A 17,338-nucleotide genomic window follows, 5' to 3' on the forward strand; every position below is an offset into this window, starting at 1 on the left:
CTGCAGCGTGTCAGGGAGAGGGGAACAGCCCACGGAGAGATCATCCTGCAGCGTGTCAGGGAGAGGGGATCAGCCCACGGAGAGATCATTCTGCAGCGTGTCAGGGAGAGGGGATCAGCCCACGGAGAGATCATTCTGCAGCGTGTCAGGGAGAGGGGATCAGCCCACGGAGAGATCATTCTGCAGCGTGTCAGAGAGAGGTGATCAGCCCACGGAGAGATAATTCTGCAGCGTATCAGGGAGAGGATCAGCCAACGGAGAGATCATTCTGCAGCGTGTCAGGGAGAGGGGATCAGCCCACGGAGAGATCATTCTGCAGCGTGTCAGGGAGAGGGGATGAGCCCACGGAGAGATCATTCTGCAGCGTCAGGGAGAGGGGATCAGCCCACGGAGAGATCATTCTGCAGCGTGTCAGGGAGGTGATCAGCCCACGGAGAGATCATTCTGCAGCGTGTCAGGGAGAGGGGATCAGCCAATGGAGAGATCATCCTGCAGCGTGTCAGGGAGAGGGATCAGCCCACGGAGAGATCATTCTGCAGCGTGTCAGGGAGAGGGGATCAGCCCACGGAGAGATCATTCTGCAGCGTGTCAGGGAGAGGGGATCAGCCACAGAGAGATCATTCTGCAGCGTGTCAGAGAGAGGGGATCAGCCCACGGAGAGATCATTCTGCAGCGTGTCAGGGAGAGAGGATCAGCCCACGGAGAGATCATTCTGCAGCGTGTCAGGGAGAGGGGATCAGCCCACGGAGAGATCATTCTGCAGCGTGTCAGGGAGAGGGGATCAGCCCACGGAGAGATCATTCTGCAGCGTGTCAGGGAGAGGGGATCAGCCCACGGAGAGATCATTCTGCAGCGTGTCAGGGAGAGGGGATCAGCCCACGGAGAGATCATTCTGCAGCGTGTCAGGGAGAGGGGATCAGCCCACGGAGAGATCATTCTGCAGCGTCAGGGAGAGGGGATCAGCCCACGGAGAGATCATTCTGCAGCGTGTCAGGGAGAGGGGATCAGCCCACGGAGAGATCATTCTGCAGCGTGTCAGGGAGAGAGGATCAGCCCACGGAGAGATCATCCTGCAGCGCGTCAGGGAGAGGGGATCAGCCCACGGAGAGATCATTCTGCAGCGTGTCAGGGAGAGGGGATCAGCCCACGGAGAGATCATTCTGCAGCGTGTCAGGGAGAGGGGATCAGCCAACGGAGAGATCATTCTGCAGCGTGTCAGGGAGAGGGGATCAGCCCACGGAGAGATCATTCTGCAGCGTGTCAGAGAGAGGGGATCAGCCCACGGAGAGATCATTCTGCAGCGTGTCAGAGAGAGGGGATCAGCCCACGGAGAGATCATTCTGCAGCGTGTCAGGGAGAGGGGATCAGCCCACGGAGAGATCATTCTGCAGCGTGTCAGGGAGAGGGGATCAGCCCACGGAGAGATCATTCTGCAGCGTGTCAGGGAGAGGGGATCAGCCCACGGAGAGATCATTCTGCAGCATGTCAGGGAGAGGGGATCAGCCCACAGAGAGATCATTCTGCAGCGTGTCAGGGAGAGGGGATCAGCCCACGGAGAGATCATTCTGCAGCGTCAGGGAGAGGGGATCAGCCCACGGAGAGATCATTCTGCAGCGTGTCAGGGAGTGGGGATCAGCCCACAGAGAGATCATTCTGCTTCGTGTCAGGGAGAGAGGATCAGCCCACGGAGAGATCATTCTGCAGCGTGTCAGGGAGAGGGGATCAGCCCACGGAGAGATCATTCTGCAGCGTGTCAGGGAGAGGGGATCAGCCCACGGAGAGATCATTCTGCAGCGTGTCAGGGAGAGAGGATCAGCCCACGGAGAGATCATTCTGCAGCGTGTCAGGGAGAGGGGAACAGCCCACGGAGAGATCATCCTGCAGCGTGTCAGGGAGAGGGGATCAGCCCACGGAGAGATCATTCTGCAGCGTGTCAGGGAGAGGGGATCAGCCCACGGAGAGATCATTCTGCAGCGTGTCAGGGAGAGGGGAACAGCCCACGGAGAGATCATCCTGCAGCGTATCAGGGAGAGGATCAGCCAACGGAGAGATCATTCTGCAGCGTGTCAGGGAGAGGGGATGAGCCCACGGAGAGATCATTCTGCAGCGTCAGGGAGAGGGGATCAGCCCACGGAGAGATCATTCTGCAGCGTGTCAGGGAGGTGATCAGCCCACGGAGAGATCATTCTGCAGCGTGTCAGGGAGAGGGGATCAGCCAATGGAGAGATCATCCTGCAGCGTGTCAGGGAGAGGGGATCAGCCCACGGAGAGATCATTCTGCAGCGTGTCAGGGAGAGGGGATCAGCCCACGGAGAGATCATTCTGCAGCGTGTCAGGGAGAGGGGATCAGCCCACGGAGAGATCATTCTGCAGCATTACATGGAGAGGGGATCAGCCCACGGAGAGATCATTCTGCAGTGTGTCAGGGAGAGGGGATCAGCCCACGGAGAGATCATTCTGCAGCGTGTCAGGGAGAGGGGATCAGCCCACGGAGAGATCATTCTGCAGCATGTCAGGGAGAGGGGATCAGCCCACGGAGAGATCATTCTGCAACGTGTCAGGGAGAGGGGATCAGCCCACGGAGAGATCATTCTGCAGCGTGTCAGGGAGAGGGGATCAGCCCATGGAGAGATCATTCTGCAGCGTGTCAGGGAGAGGGGAACAGCCCACGGAGAGATCATTCTGCAGCGTGTCAGGGAGAGGGGATCAGCCCACGGAGAGATCATTCTGCAGCGTGCAGGGAGAGGGGAACAGCCCACGGAGAGATCATTCTGCAGCGTGTCAGGGAGAGGGGATCAGCCCACGGAGAGATCATTCTGCAGCGTGTCAGGGAGAGGGGATCAGCCCACAGAGAGATCATCCTGCAGCGTGTCAGGGAGAGGGGATCAGCCCACGGAGAGATCATTCTGCAGCGCGTCAGGGAGAGGGGATCAGCCCACGGAGAGATCATTCTGCAGCGTGTCAGGGAGAGGGGATCAGCCCACGGAGAGATCATTCTGCAGCGTGTCAGGGAGAGGGGATCAGCCCACGGAGAGATCATTCTGCAGCGTGTCAGAGAGAGGGGATCAGCCCACGGAGAGATCATTCTGCAGCGTGTCAGGGAGAGGGGATCAGCCCACGGAGAGATCATTCTGCAGCGTGTCAGGGAGAGAGGATCAGCCCACGGAGAGATCATTCTGCAGCGTGTCAGAGAGAGGGGATCAGCCCACGGAGAGATCATTCTGCAGCGTGTCAGGGAGAGAGGATCAGCCCACGGAGAGATCATTCTGCAGCGTGTCAGGGAGAGGGGATCAGCCCACGGAGAGATCATTCTGCAGCGTGTCAGGGAGAGGGGATCAGCCCACGGAGAGATCATTCTGCAGCGTGTCAGGGAGAGGGGATCAGCCCACGGAGAGATCATTCTGCAGCGTGTCAGGGAGAGGGGATCAGCCCACGGAGAGATCATTCTGCAGCGTGTCAGGGAGAGGGGATCAGCCCACGGAGAGATCATTCTGCAGCGTGTCAGGGAGAGGGGATCAGCCCACGGAGAGATCATTCTGCAGCGTGTCAGGGAGAGAGGATCAGCCCACGGAGAGATCATCCTGCAGCGCGTCAGGGAGAGGGGATCAGCCCACGGAGAGATCATTCTGCAGCGTGTCAGGGAGAGGGGATCAGCCCACGGAGAGATCATTCTGCAGCGTGTCAGGGAGAGGGGATCAGCCCACGGAGAGATCATTCTGCAGCGTGTCAGGGAGAGGGGATCAGCCCACGGAGAGATCATTCTGCAGCGTGTCAGGGAGAGAGGATCAGCCCACGGAGAGATCATCCTGCAGCGCGTCAGGGAGAGGGGATCAGCCCACGGAGAGATCATTCTGCAGCGTGTCAGGGAGAGGGGATCAGCCCACGGAGAGATCATTCTGCAGCGTGTCAGGGAGAGGGGATCAGCCAACGGAGAGATCATTCTGCAGCGTGTCAGGGAGAGGGGATCAGCCCACGGAGAGATCATTCTGCAGCGTGTCAGAGAGAGGGGATCAGCCCACGGAGAGATCATTCTGCAGCGTGTCAGAGAGAGGGGATCAGCCCACGGAGAGATCATTCTGCAGCGTGTCAGGGAGAGGGGATCAGCCCACGGAGAGATCATTCTGCAGCGTGTCAGGGAGAGGGGATCAGCCCACGGAGAGATCATTCTGCAGCGTGTCAGGGAGAGGGGATCAGCCCACGGAGAGATCATTGTGCAGCGTGTCAGGGAGAGGGGATCAGCCCACGGAGAGATCATTCTGCAGCGTGTCAGGGAGAGGGGATCAGCCCACGGAGAGATCATTCTGCAGCGTGTCAGGGAGAGGGGATCAGCCCACGGAGAGATCATTCTGCAGCGTCAGGGAGAGGGGATCAGCCCACGGAGAGATCATTCTGCAGCGTGTCAGGGAGAGGGGATCAGCCCACGGAGAGATCATTCTGCAGCGTGTCAGGGAGAGAGGATCAGCCCACGGAGAGATCATCCTGCAGCGTGTCAGGGAGAGGGGATCAGCCCACGGAGAGATCATTCTGCAGCGTGTCAGGGAGAGGGGATCAGCCCACGGAGAGATCATTCTGCAGCGTGTCAGGGAGGGGATCAGCCCACGGAGAGATCATTCTGCAGCGTGTCAGGGAGAGGGGATCAGCCCACGGAGAGATCATTCTGCAGCGTGTCAGGGAGAGGGGATCAGCCCACGGAGAGATCATTCTGCAGCGTGTCAGGGAGAGAGGAACAGCCCACGGAGAGATCATTCTGCGGCGTGTCAGGGAGAGGGGATCAGCCCACGGAGAGATCATTCAGCAGCGTGTCAGGGAGAGGGGATCAGCCCACGGAGAGATCATCCTGCAGCGTGTCAGGGAGAGGGGATCAGCCCACGGAGAGATCATTCTGCATGAAACCTTATTACCTTTTCCTCTCTCGCCTCCTGCAGAGAATAATCTGAACATCCCTAAAAACAACATCAGCGCCGTTGTCACGGAGACGGAGGATGTGGTGTTGCGCTGCCCCCTGGGAGTGGTACCCAGCTCCGGATCCTTGTTCTCTGTATCCTGGTATTATCGGGGGGCAGGCTCCCCCGGGCCCGACCTCATATACCGAGCAGGCTGGGAGGGGGTGACGGAGTACAAGGAGTCGCTGGCCAGGCGGCTGCACCCGGTCGCCACGAGCAGAGGGAATTACAGCTTGTTCCTGCAGAGCGCGGGGCAGGAGGATGCAGGAACATACCACTGCCAAGCGGAGGAATGGAGGCTGGAGGCAGCGGGGGGAAACTGGAGGATGGAGGCTTCTGATGAGTCTGGATACATGGAGCTCACAGTCACTGCGCAAGGTGGGATGTCATAGAGTGGTAAAGAGCACCACTACTTTTTATTTGCAGACCTCCCCCTTTTTCATATAAATACGTTGTATTTCTTGAGATCGCTCCCCGAGCCCGTTACATTAAGGAGGAATATGTAGGGGAACTATTTATTGTGGCGATTCCTGAAGGTTTGATCGCATCTCACAACTGATCTCCACAGCATTGTAATCTCTGCTGCATTCTCTGATCAGTAAGATAGGAGCCTCTAACTGGCACTGTGTGTGTGTGTGTGTGTGTGTGTGTGTGTGTGTGTGTGTGTGTGTGTGTGTGTGTGTGTGTGTGTGTGTGTGTGTGTGTGCGCGCGCGCTGTATCGTGGCACTGCGTGTGTGTGTGTGTGTGTGTGTGTGTGTGTGTGTGTGTGTGTGTGTGTGTGTGTGTGTGTGTGTGTGTGCTGTGTCCCTGGCACTGTGTGTGTGTGTTTGTGTGGTATCACTGGCTATGTGTGTGGTGTGTCACTGGCTCTGTGTGTGTGTTGTGTCACCGACTGTGTGTGTTGTGTCACTTGCTCTGTGTGTGTGTTGTATCACTGGCTCTGTGTGTGTGTTGTATCACTGGCTCTGTGTGTGTGCGCTGTGTCCCTGGCTCGGTGTGTGTTTTGTGTCACTGGCTCTGTGTGTGTGTGTATGTGTGTTTTGTGTCACTGGGTGTGTGTGTGTGTGTGTGTGTGTGTGTGTGTGTGTGTGTGTGTGTGTGTGTGTGTGTGTGTGTGTGTGTGTGTGTGTGTGTGTGTGTGTGTGTGTGTGTGTGTGTGTGTGTGTGGTGTGTGTGTGTGTGTTATGTCACTGGCTCTGTGTGTGTGTTGTATCACTGGCTCTGTGTGTGTGCGCTGTGTCCCTGGCTCGGTGTGTGTTTTGTGTCACTGGCTCTGTGTGTGTGTGTATGTGTGTTTTGTGTCACTCGCTGTGTGTGTGTGTGTGTGTGTGTGTGTGTGTGTGTGTGTGTGTGTGTGTGTGTGTGTGTGTGTGTGTGTGTGTGTGTGTGTGTGTGTGTGTGTGGTGTGTGTGTGTGTGTTATGTCACTGGCTCTGTGTGTGTGTTGTGTCACTGGCTCTGTGTGTGTGTGTGTATGTGTTGTGTCACTGGCTCTGTGTGTGTGTGTGTGTGTGTTGTGTCACTGGCTTTGTGTGTGTGTGTGTGTGTGTGTGTGTGTGTGTGTGTGTGTGTGTGTGTGTGTGTGTGTGTGTGTGTGTGTGTGTGTGTGTGTGTGTGTGTGTGTGTGTGTGTTGTGTCACTGGCTGTGTGTGTGTGTGTGTGTGTGTGTGTGTTGTGTCACTGGCTCTGTGTGTGTGTGTGTGTGTGTGTTGTGTCACTGGCTCTCTGTGTGTGTGTGTGTGTGTGTGTGTGTGTGTGTGTGTGTGTGTGTGTGTGTGTGTGTGTGTGTGTGTGTGTTGTGTCACTGGCTCTGTGTGTGTGTGTGTGTGTTGTGTCACTGGCTCTGTGTGTGTGTGTTGTGTCACTGGCTCTGTGTGTGTGTGTGTGTGTTGTGTCACTGGCTCTGTGTGTGTGTGTGTGTGTGTGTGTGTGTGTTGTGTCACTGGCTCTGTGTGTGTGTGTGTGTGTGTGTTGTGTCACTGGCTCTGTGTGTGTGTGTGTGTGTGTGTGTGTGTGTGTGTTGTGTCACTGGCTCTGTGTGTGTGTGTTGTGTCACTGGCTCTGTGTGTGTGTGTGTGTGTGTGTGTTGTGTCACTGGCTCTGTGTGTGTGTGTGTGTGTGTGTGTGTGTGTGTGTGTGTGTGTGTGTGTGTTGTGTCACTGGCTGTGTGTGTGTGTGTGTGTGTGTGTGTGTGTGTGTGTGTGTGTGTGTGTGTGTGTGTGTGTGTGTGTGTGTGTGTGTGTGTGTGTGTGTGTGTGTGTGTGTATGTCACTGGCTCTGTGTGTGTGTTGTGTCACTGGCTCTGTGTGTGTGTGTGTATGTGTTGTATCACTGGCTCTGTGTGTGTGTGTGTGTTGTGTCACTGGCTTTGTGTGTGTGTGTGTGTGTGTTGTGTCACTGGCTCTGTGTGTGTGTGTTGTGTCACTGGCTCTGTGTGTGTGTGTGTTGTGTCACTGGCTCTGTGTGTGTGTGTGTGTGTGTGTGTGTGTGTTGTGTCACTGGCTCTGTGTGTGTGTGTGTGTGTGTTGTGTCACTGGCTCTGTGTGTGTGTGTCGTGTCACTGGCTCTGTGTGTGTGTGTGTGTGTGTGTTGTGTCACTGGCTCTGTGTGTGTGTGTGTGTTGTGTCACTGGCTCTGTGTGTGTGTGTGTTGTGTCACTGGCTCTGTGTGTGTGTGTGTGTGTGTGTGTGTGTTGTGTCACTGGCTCTGTGTGTGTGTGTGTTGTGTCACTGGCTCTGTGTGTGTGTGTGTGTGTGTGTGTGTTGTGTCACTGGCTCTGTGTGTGTGTGTGTGTGTGTGTGTGTTGTGTGTGTGTGTGTGTGTGTTGTGTCACTGGCTGTGTGTGTGTGTGTGTGTGTGTGTGTGTGTGTGTGTGTGTGTGTGTGTGTGTGTGTGTGTGTGTGTGTGTGTGTGTGTGTGTGTGTGTGTGTGTGTGTGTGTGTGTGTGTGTTATGTCACTGGCTCTCTGTGTGTGTGTGTGTTTGTTGTGTGTGTGTGTGTTATGTCACTGGCTCTGTGTGTGTGTGTGTGTGTGTGTGTGTGTGTGTGTGTGTGTGTGTGTGTGTGTGTGTGTGTGTGTGTGTGTGTGTGTGTGTGTGTGTGTGTGTGTGTGTTATGTCACTGGCTCTGTGTGTGTGTGTATGTGTGTGTGTGTTATGTCACTGGCTCTGTGTGTGTGTGTGTGTGTGTGTGTGTGTGTGGTATCACTGGCTCTGTGTGAGGTGTGTCCCTGGCTCTGTGTGTGTTGTGTCACTGACTGTGTGTGTTGTGTCACTGACTGTGTGTGTTGTCAGTTCGTAGTGTCAATATATTGCCTTGCAGTGCGTTGCAGCCTTCTGGCAGTGCAGGGTTGTCAAAATTGTCACAAGTTAAACCTGGCGCCAACCCCAAAAATCCTGTATGTGGTGTTTATAGATTATAAATATTACATTCATCATGTATATTTACTAAAAGCTGCTGCACATAACTACTGTACTGTGTACCCATAACCCCCGTACTGTGTACCCATAACCCCCGTACTGTGTACCCATAACCCCCGTACTGTGTACCCATAACCCCCGTACTGTGTACCCATAACCCCCGTACTGTGTACCCATAACCCCCGTACTGTGTAGCCATAACCCCCGTACTGTGTACCCATAACCCCCGTACTGTGTAGCCATAACCCCCGTACTGTGTACCCATAACCCCCGTACTGTGTAGCCATAACCCCCGTACTGTGTACCCATAACCCCCGTACTGTGTACCCATAACCCCCGTACTGTGTACCCATAACCCCCGTACTGTGTAGCCATAACCCCCGTACTGTGTACCCAAAACCCCCGTACTGTGTACCCATAACCCCCGTACTGTGTACCCATAACCCCCGTACTGTGTACCCATAACCCCCGTACTGTGTACCCATAACCCCCGTACTGTGTACCCATAACCCCCCAACCAGGAACTAAACACAGCGCGGCAAATACCCCTTAACCCTGTCACTGCCATTAGTATACTTTGCCCCTAGGAGGAACTGACCCCTTAACCCTGTCACTGCCATTAGTACACTTTGCCCCTAGGAGAGACTGACCCCTTAACCCTGTCACTGCCATTAGTACACTTTGCCCCTAGGAGAGACTGACCCCTTAACCATATCACTGCCATTAGTACACTTTGCCCCTAGGAGGGACTGACCCCTTAACCCTGTCACTGCCATTAGTACACTTTGCCCCTAGGAGGAACTGACCCCTTAACCCTGTCACTGCCATTAGTATACTTTGCCCCTAGGAGAGACTGACCCCTTAACCCTGTCACTGCCATTAGTACACTTTGCCGATAGGAGGTACTGACCCCTTAACCCTGTCACTGCCATTAGTACACTTTGCCCCTAGGAGGGACTGACCCCTTAACCCTGTCACTGCCATTAGTATAATTTGCCCCTAGGAGGAACTGACCCCTTAACCCTGTCACTGCCATTAGTACACTTTGCCCCTAGGAGAGACTGACCCCTTAACCCTGTCACTGCCATTAGTACACTTTGCCCCTAGGAGAGACTGACCCCTTAACCCTGTCACTGCCATTAGTACACTTTGCCCCTAGGAGAGACTGACCCCTTAACCCTGTCACTGCCATTAGTATACTTTGCCCCTAGGAGGAACTGACCCCTTAACCCTGTCACTGCCATTAGTACACTTTGCCGATAGGAGGGACTGACCCCTTAACCCTGTCACTGCCATTAGTACACTTTGCCCCTAGGAGGGACTGACCCCTTAACCCTGTCACTGCCATTAGTACACTTTGCCCCTAGGAGGAACTGACCCCTTAACCCTGTCACTGCCATTAGTACACTTTGCCCCTAGGAGGGACTGACCCCTTAACCCTGTCACTGCCATTAGTACACTTTGTCCCTAGGAGGGACTGACCCCTTAACCCCGTCACTGCCATTAGTACACTTTGCCCCTAGGAGGGACTGACCCCTTAACCATGTCACTGCCATTAGTACACTTTGCCCCTAGGAGGGACTGACCCCTTAACCATGTCACTGCCATTAGTACACTTTGCCCCTCGGAGAGACTGACCCCTTAACCCTGTCACTGCCATTAGTACACTTTGCCCCTAGGAGGGACTGACCCCTTAACCCTGTCACTGCCATTAGTACACTTTGCCCCTAGCAGAGACTGACCCCTTAACCCTGTCACTGCCATTAGTACACTTTGCCCCTAGGAGGGACTGACCCCTTAACCCTGTCACTGCTATTAGTACACTTTGCCCCTAGGAGGGACTTACCCCTTAACCCTGTCACTGCCATTAGTTCATTTTGCCCCTAGGAGGGACTGACCCCTTAACCCTGTCACTGCCATTAGTACACTTTGCCCCTAGGAGGAACTGACCCCTTAACCCTGTCACTGCCATTAGTACACTTTGCCCCTAGGAGGAACTGACCCCTTAACCCTGTCACTGCCATTAGTACACTTTGCCCCTAGGAGGGACTGACCCCTTAACCCTGTCACTGCCATTAGTACACTTTGTCCCTAGGAGGGACTGACCCCTTAACCCTGTCACTGCCATTAGTTCACTTTGCCCCTAGGAGGAACTGACCCCTTAACCATATCACTACCATTAGTACACTTTACCCATAGGAGGGACTGACCCCTTAACCCTGTCACTGCCATTAGTACACTTTGTCCCTAGGAGGGACTGACCCCTTAACCCTGTCACTGCCATTAGTTCACTTTGCCCCTAGGAGGAACTGACCCCTTAACCCTGTCACTGCCATTAGTTCACTTTGCCCCTAGGAGGAACTGACCCCTTAACCATATCACTGCCATTAGTACACTTTACCCCTAGGAGGGACTGACCCCGTAACCCTGTCACTGCCATTAGTACACTTTGCCCCTAGGAGGGACTGACCCCTTAACCCCGTCACTGCCATTAGTACACTTTGCCCCTAGGAGGGACTGACCCCTTAACCCTGTCACTGCTATTAGTACACTTTGCCCCTAGGAGGGACTGACCCCTTAACCATGTCACTGCCATTAGTACACTTTGCCCCTAGGAGAGACTGGCCCCTTAACCATGTCACTGCCATTAGTACACTTTGCCCCTAGGAGGGACTGACCCCTTAACCCTGTCACTGCCATTAGTACACTTTGCCCCTAGGAGGGACTTACCCCTTAAACTTGTCACTGCCATTAGTTCACTTTGCCCCTAGGAGGGACTGACCCCTTAACCCTGTCACTGCCATTAGTTCACTTTGCCCCTAGGAGAGACTGACCCCTTAACCATGTCACTGCCATTTGTTCACTTTGCCCCTAGGAGAGACTGACCCCGTAACCCTGTCACTGCCATTAGTACACTTTGCCCCTAAGAGGGACTTACCCCTTAAACCTGTCACTGCCATTAGTTCACTTTGCCCCTAGGAGGGACTGACCCCTTAACCCTGTCACTGCGATTAGTTCACTTTGCCCCTAGGAGAGACTGACCCCTTAACCCTGTCACTGCCATTAGTACACTTTGCCCCTAGGAGAGACTGAACCCTTAACCCTGTCACTGCCATTAGTACACTTTGCCCCTAGGAGGGACTGACCCCTTAACCCTGTCACTGCCATTAGTACACTTTGCCCCTAGGAGAGACTGGCCCCTTAACCATGTCACTGCCATTAGTACACTTTGCCCCTAGGAGGGACTGACCCCTTAAACCTGTCACTGCCATTAGTTCACTTTGCCCCTAGGAGGGACTGACCCCTTAACCCTGTCACTGCCATTAGTTCACTTTGCCCCTAGGAGGGACTGACCCCTTAACCATGTCACTGCCATTAGTACACTTTGCCCCTAGGAGGGACTGACCCCTTAACCCTGTCACTGCCATTAGTACACTTTGTCCCTAGGAGGGACTGACCCCTTAACCCTGTCACTGCCATTAGTTCACTTTGCCCCTAGGAGGAACTGACACCTTAACCATATCACTGCCATTAGTAAACTTTGCCCATAGGAGAGACTGACCCCTTAACCCTGTCACTGCCATTAGTACACTTTACCCCTAGGAGGGACTGACCCCTTAACCCTGTCACTGCCATTAGTACACTTTGCCCCTAGGAGGGACTGACCCCTTAACCCTGTCACTGCCATTAGTACACTTTGCCCCTAGGAGGGACTGACCCCTTAACCCTGTCACTGCCATTAGTACACTTTACCCTTAGGAGGGACTGACCCCTTAACCCTGTCACTGCCATTAGAACACTTTGCCCCTAGGAGGGACTGACCCCTTAACCCTGTCACTGCTATTAGTACACTTTGCCCCTAGGAGGGACTGACCCCTTAACCCCGTCACTGCCATTAGTACACTTTGCCCCTAGGAGAGACTGACCCCTTAACCATGTCACTGCCATTAGTACACTTTGCCCCTAGGAGAGACTGGCCCATTAACCATGTCACTGCCATTAGTACACTTTGCCCCTAGGAGGGACTGACCCCTTAACCCTGTCACTGCCATTAGTACACTTTGCCCCTAGGAGGGCCTTACCCCTTAAACCTGTCACTGCCATTAGTTCACTTTGCCCCTAGGAGGGACTGACCCCTTAACCCTGTCACTGCCATTAGTTCACTTTGCCCCTAGGAGAGACTGACCCCTTAACCCTGTCACTGCCATTAGTACACTTTGCCCCTAGGAGGGACTGACCCCGTAACCCTGTCACTGCCATTAGTACACTTTGCCCCTAGGAGAGACTGGCCCTTAACCATGTCACTGCCATTAGTACACTTTGCCCCTAGGAGGGACTGACCCCTTAACCCTGTCACTGCCATTAGTACACTTTGCCCCTAGGAGGAACTGACCCCTTAACCCTGTCACTGCCATTAGTACACTTTGCCCCTAGGAGGGACTGACCCCTTAACCCTGTCACTGCCATTAGTTCACTTTGCCCCTAGGAGGGACTGACCCCTTAACCCTGTCACTGCCATTAGTTCACTTTGCCCCTAGGAGGGACTGACCCCTTAACCCTGTCACTGCCATTAGTTCACTGCCTCTAGGAGGGACTTACCCCTTAACCCTGTCACTGCCATTAGTTCACTTTGCCCCTAGGAGAGACTGACCCCTTAACCCTGTCACTGCCATTAGTTCACTTTGCCTCTAGGAGGGACTGACCCCTTAACCCTGTCACTGCCATTAGTTCACTTTGCCCCTAGGAGAGACTGACCCCTTAACCCTGTCACTGCCATTAATACACTTTGCCCCTAGGAGAGACTGACCCCTTAACCCTGTCACTGCCAGTAGTACACTTTGCCCCTAGGAGAGACTGGCCCCTTAACCCTGTCACTGCCATTAGTACACTTTGTTCTCTGCCCCATGCCGCTGAGCTTCCACTGCTGGTGCGCGATGGGGCTCTCTGATGTCAGCGCTTGGCGCGCTGGAAGCTGGGTCAAGCTTACTTCCGGCGCGGCGTGCGATGATGTCAGAGAGCCCCGTCGCAAGCTGGCAGTGGGAGCTCATCAAGCCCCCCCCCACCCCCGCCTCACACCCCGCTGCTCCTCTCAACATACCCCCCCCGCCTCACACCCCGCTGCTCCTCTCATCATGCCCCCCCCGCCTCACACCCTGCTGCTCCTCTAATCAAGCCCCCCGCCTCACACCCCTCTGCTCCTCTTATCATGCCCCCCCCCACCTCACACCCTGCCGCTCCTCTCATCAAGCCCCCCCCGCCTCACACCCCGCTGCTCCTCTCATCATGCCCCCCCCGCCTCACACCCTGCCGCTCCTCTCATCAAGCCCCCCCCCACCTCACACCCCGCCGCTCCTCTCATCAAGCCCCCCCTCACACCCAGCCGCTCCTCTCATCAAGCCCCCCCCGCCTCACACCCCGCTACTCCTCTCATCATGCCCCCCCCGCCTCACACAGCCGCTCCTCTCATCATGCCCCCCCCGCCTCACACCACGCCGCTCCAATCATCAAACCCCCCTCCTTACACAGCCGCTCCTCTAATCAAGCCCCCCCCGCCTCACACCCCGCCGCTCCAATCATCAAACCCCCCCTCCTTACACAGCCGCTCCTCTAATCAAGCCCCCCCCGCCTCACACCCCGCCGCTCCAATCATCAAACCCCCCCTCCTTACACAGCCGCTCCTCTAATCAAGCCCCCCCCCGCCTCACACCCCGCCGCTTCTCTCATCAAGCCCCCCCCCGCCTCACACCCCGCCGCTTCTCTCATCAAGCCCCCCCCCGCCTCACACCCCGCCGCTCCTCTCATCATGTCCCCCCGTCTCATACCCCACCGCTCCTCTTATCATGCCCCCCCCCACCTCACACCCTGCCGCTCCTCTCATCAAGCCCCCCCCGCTGCTCCTCTCATCATGCCCCCCCCCGCCTCACACCTCGCCGCTCCTCTCATCAAGCCCCCCCCGCCTCACACCCCGCCGCTCCTCTCATCAAGCCCCCCCGTCTCATACCCCACCGCTCCTCTCATCATGCCCCCCCCCCCGCCTCACACCTCGCCGCTCCTCTCATCAAGCCCCCCCCCCCCGCCTCACACCCCACCACTCCTCTCATCATGCCCCCCCCGCCTCACACCCCGCTGCTCCTCTCATAAAGCCCCCCCGCCTCACACCCCGCCGCTCCTCTCATCAAGCCCCCCCGCCTCACACCCCGCCGCTCCTCTCATCATGCCCCCCCCGCCTCACACCCCACCGCTCCTCTCATCATGCCCCCCCCCGCCTCAGACCCCGCCGCTCCTCTCATCATGCCCCCCCCGTCTCACACCCCACCGCTCCTCTCATCATGCCCCCCCCCGCCTCAGACCCCGCCGCTTCTCTCACCAAGCCCCCCCGCCTCACACCCCGCCGCTCCTCTCATCAAGCCCCCCCCCCCCGCCTCACACCCCGCCGCTCCTCTCATCATGCCCCCCCGCCTCACACCCCGCCACTCCTCTGCTCAAGCCCCCCCCTCACACCCCGCCGCTCCTCTCATCAAGCCCCCCCCCCCACCTCACACCCCGCCGCTCCTCTGCTCAAGCCCCCCCCGCCTCACACCCCGCCGCTCCTCTCATCAAGCCCTCCCCCCACCTCACACCCCGCCGCTCCTCTGCTCAAGCCCCCCCCGCCTCACACACCGCCGCTCCACTCATCAAGCCCCCCCCGCCTCACACCCCGCCGCTCCTCTCATCAAGCCCCCCCCGCCTCACACACCGCCGCTCCTCTCATCAAGCCCCCCCGCCTCACACCCCGCCGCTCCCCTGCTCAAGACCCCCCCGCCTCACACCCCACCGCTCCTCTCATCAAGCCCCCCCGCCTCACACCCCGGCGCTCCTCTCATCAAGCCCCCCCCGCCTCACACCCCACCACTCCCCTGCTCAAGCCCCCCCCCCGCCTCACACCCCACCGCTCCTCTCATCATGCCCCCCCCCTCACACCCCGGCGCTCCTCTCATCAAGCCCCCCCCGCCTCACACCCCACCACTCCCCTGCTCAAGCCCCCCCCCGCCTCACACCCCACCGCTCCTCTCATCATGCCCCCCCCCTCACACCCCACCGCTCCTCTCATCATGCCCCCCCCCTCACACCCCGCCGCTCCTCTCATCAAGCTCCCCCGCCTCACACCCCGCCGCTCCTCTCATCAAGCCCCCCCCGCCTCACACCCCGCCGCTCCTCTCATCAAGCCCCCCCCGCCTCACACCCCGCCGCTCCTCTGCTCAAGCCCCCCCCGCCTCACACCCCGCCGCTCCTCTCATCATGCCCCCCCCCGCCTCACACCCCGCCGCTCCTCTCATCAAGCTCCCCCGCCTCACACCCCGCCGCTCCTCTCATCAAGCCCCCCCCGCCTCACACCCCGCCGCTCCTCTCATCAAGCCCCCCCCGCCTCACACCCCGCCGCTCCTCTGCTCAAGCCCCCCCCGCCTCACACCCCGCCGCTCCTCTCATCATGCCCCCCCCGCCTCACACCCCGCCGCTCCTCTGCTCAAGCCCCCCCCGCCTCACACCTCGCCGCTCCTCTCATCAAGGCCCCCCCCGCCTCACACCCTGCCGCTCTTCTGCTCAAGCCCCCCCCGCCTCACACCCCGCCACTCCTCTCATCATGCCCCCCCCCTCACACCCCGCCGCTCCTCTCATCAAGCTCCCCCGCCTCACACCCCGCCGCTCCTCTCATCAAGCCCCCCCCGCCTCACACCCCGCCGCTCCTCTCATCAAGCCCCCCCCACCTCACACCCCGCCGCTCCTCTCATCATGCCCCCCCCGCCTCACACCCCGCCGCTCCTCTGCTCAAGCCCCCCCCGCCTCACACCTCGCCGCTCCTCTCATCAAGGCCCCCCCCGCCTCACACCCTGCCGCTCCTCTGCTCAAGCCCCCCCCCTCACACCCCGCCGCTCCTCTCATCAAGCCCCCCCCCACCTCACACCCCGCCGCTCCTCTCATCATGCCCCCCCGCCTCACACCCCGCCGCTCCTCTCATCAAGACCCCCCCACCTCACACCCCGCCGCTCCTCTGCTCAAGCCCCCCCTGCCTCACACCCCGCCGCTCCTCTCACAAAGCCCCCCCCGCTCCTCTCATCAAGCCCCCCCGCCTCACACCCCGCCGCTCCCCTGCTCAAGCCCCCCCCCCCGCCTCACACCCTGCCGCTCCTCTCATCAAGCCCCCCCCGCCTCACACCCCGCCGCTCCTCTCATCAAGCCCCCCCCTCACACCCCGCCACTCCTCTCGTCAAGCCCCCCCCACCTCACACCCCGCCGTTCCTCTCATCTAGCCCCCCCCCCGCCTCAGACCCCGCCGTTCCTCTTATCAAGCCCCCCCCCCGCCTCAGACCGCACCGCTCCTCTCATCAAGCCCCCCCGCCTCACACCCCGCCGCTCCTCTGCTCATGCCCCCCCCGCCTCACACCCCGCCGCTCCTCTCATCAAGGCCCCCCCCCGCCTCACACCCCGCCGCTCCTCTGCTCAAGCCCCCCCCCTCACACCCCGCCGCTCCTCTCATCATGCCCCCCCCCGCCTCACACACCGCCGCTCCTCTCATCAAGCCCCCCCCCACCTCACACCCCGCCGCTCCTCTCATCATGCCCCCCCGCCTCACACCCCACCGCTCCTCTCATCAAGCCCCCCCCCCCCACCTCACACCCCGCCGCTCCTCTCATCATGCCCCCCCGCCTCACACCCCACCGCTCCTCTCATCATGCCCCCCCCCTCACACCCCGCCGCTCCTCTTATCAAGCCCCCCCCCCCCGCCTCACACCCCGCCGCTCCTCTCATCAAGCTCCCCCCCCTCACACCCCGCCGCTCCTCTCATCAAGCCCCCCCCCCGCCTCACACCCCGCCGCTCCTCTCATCAAGCTCCCCCGCCTCACACCCCGCCGCTCCTCTCATCAAGCCCCCCCCCCCCCGCCTCACACCCCACCTCTCGTCAAGCCCCCCCGCCACTCCTCTCATCAAGCCCCCCCC

At 58.4% G+C, this 17,338-nt stretch overlaps 1 pseudogene; it reads left to right on the forward strand.

Annotated features, from left to right (window-relative positions):
• LOC142485939 (immunoglobulin superfamily member 2-like) overlaps window positions 1-17,338 on the forward strand; it is a 63,931-nt pseudogene that overhangs the window by 34,439 nt on the left and 12,154 nt on the right.

The sequence above is a fragment of the Ascaphus truei genome, unplaced genomic scaffold, assembly GCF_040206685.1.
Source record: "Ascaphus truei isolate aAscTru1 unplaced genomic scaffold, aAscTru1.hap1 HAP1_SCAFFOLD_672, whole genome shotgun sequence".
NCBI classification, from domain to species: domain Eukaryota; kingdom Metazoa; phylum Chordata; class Amphibia; order Anura; family Ascaphidae; genus Ascaphus; species Ascaphus truei.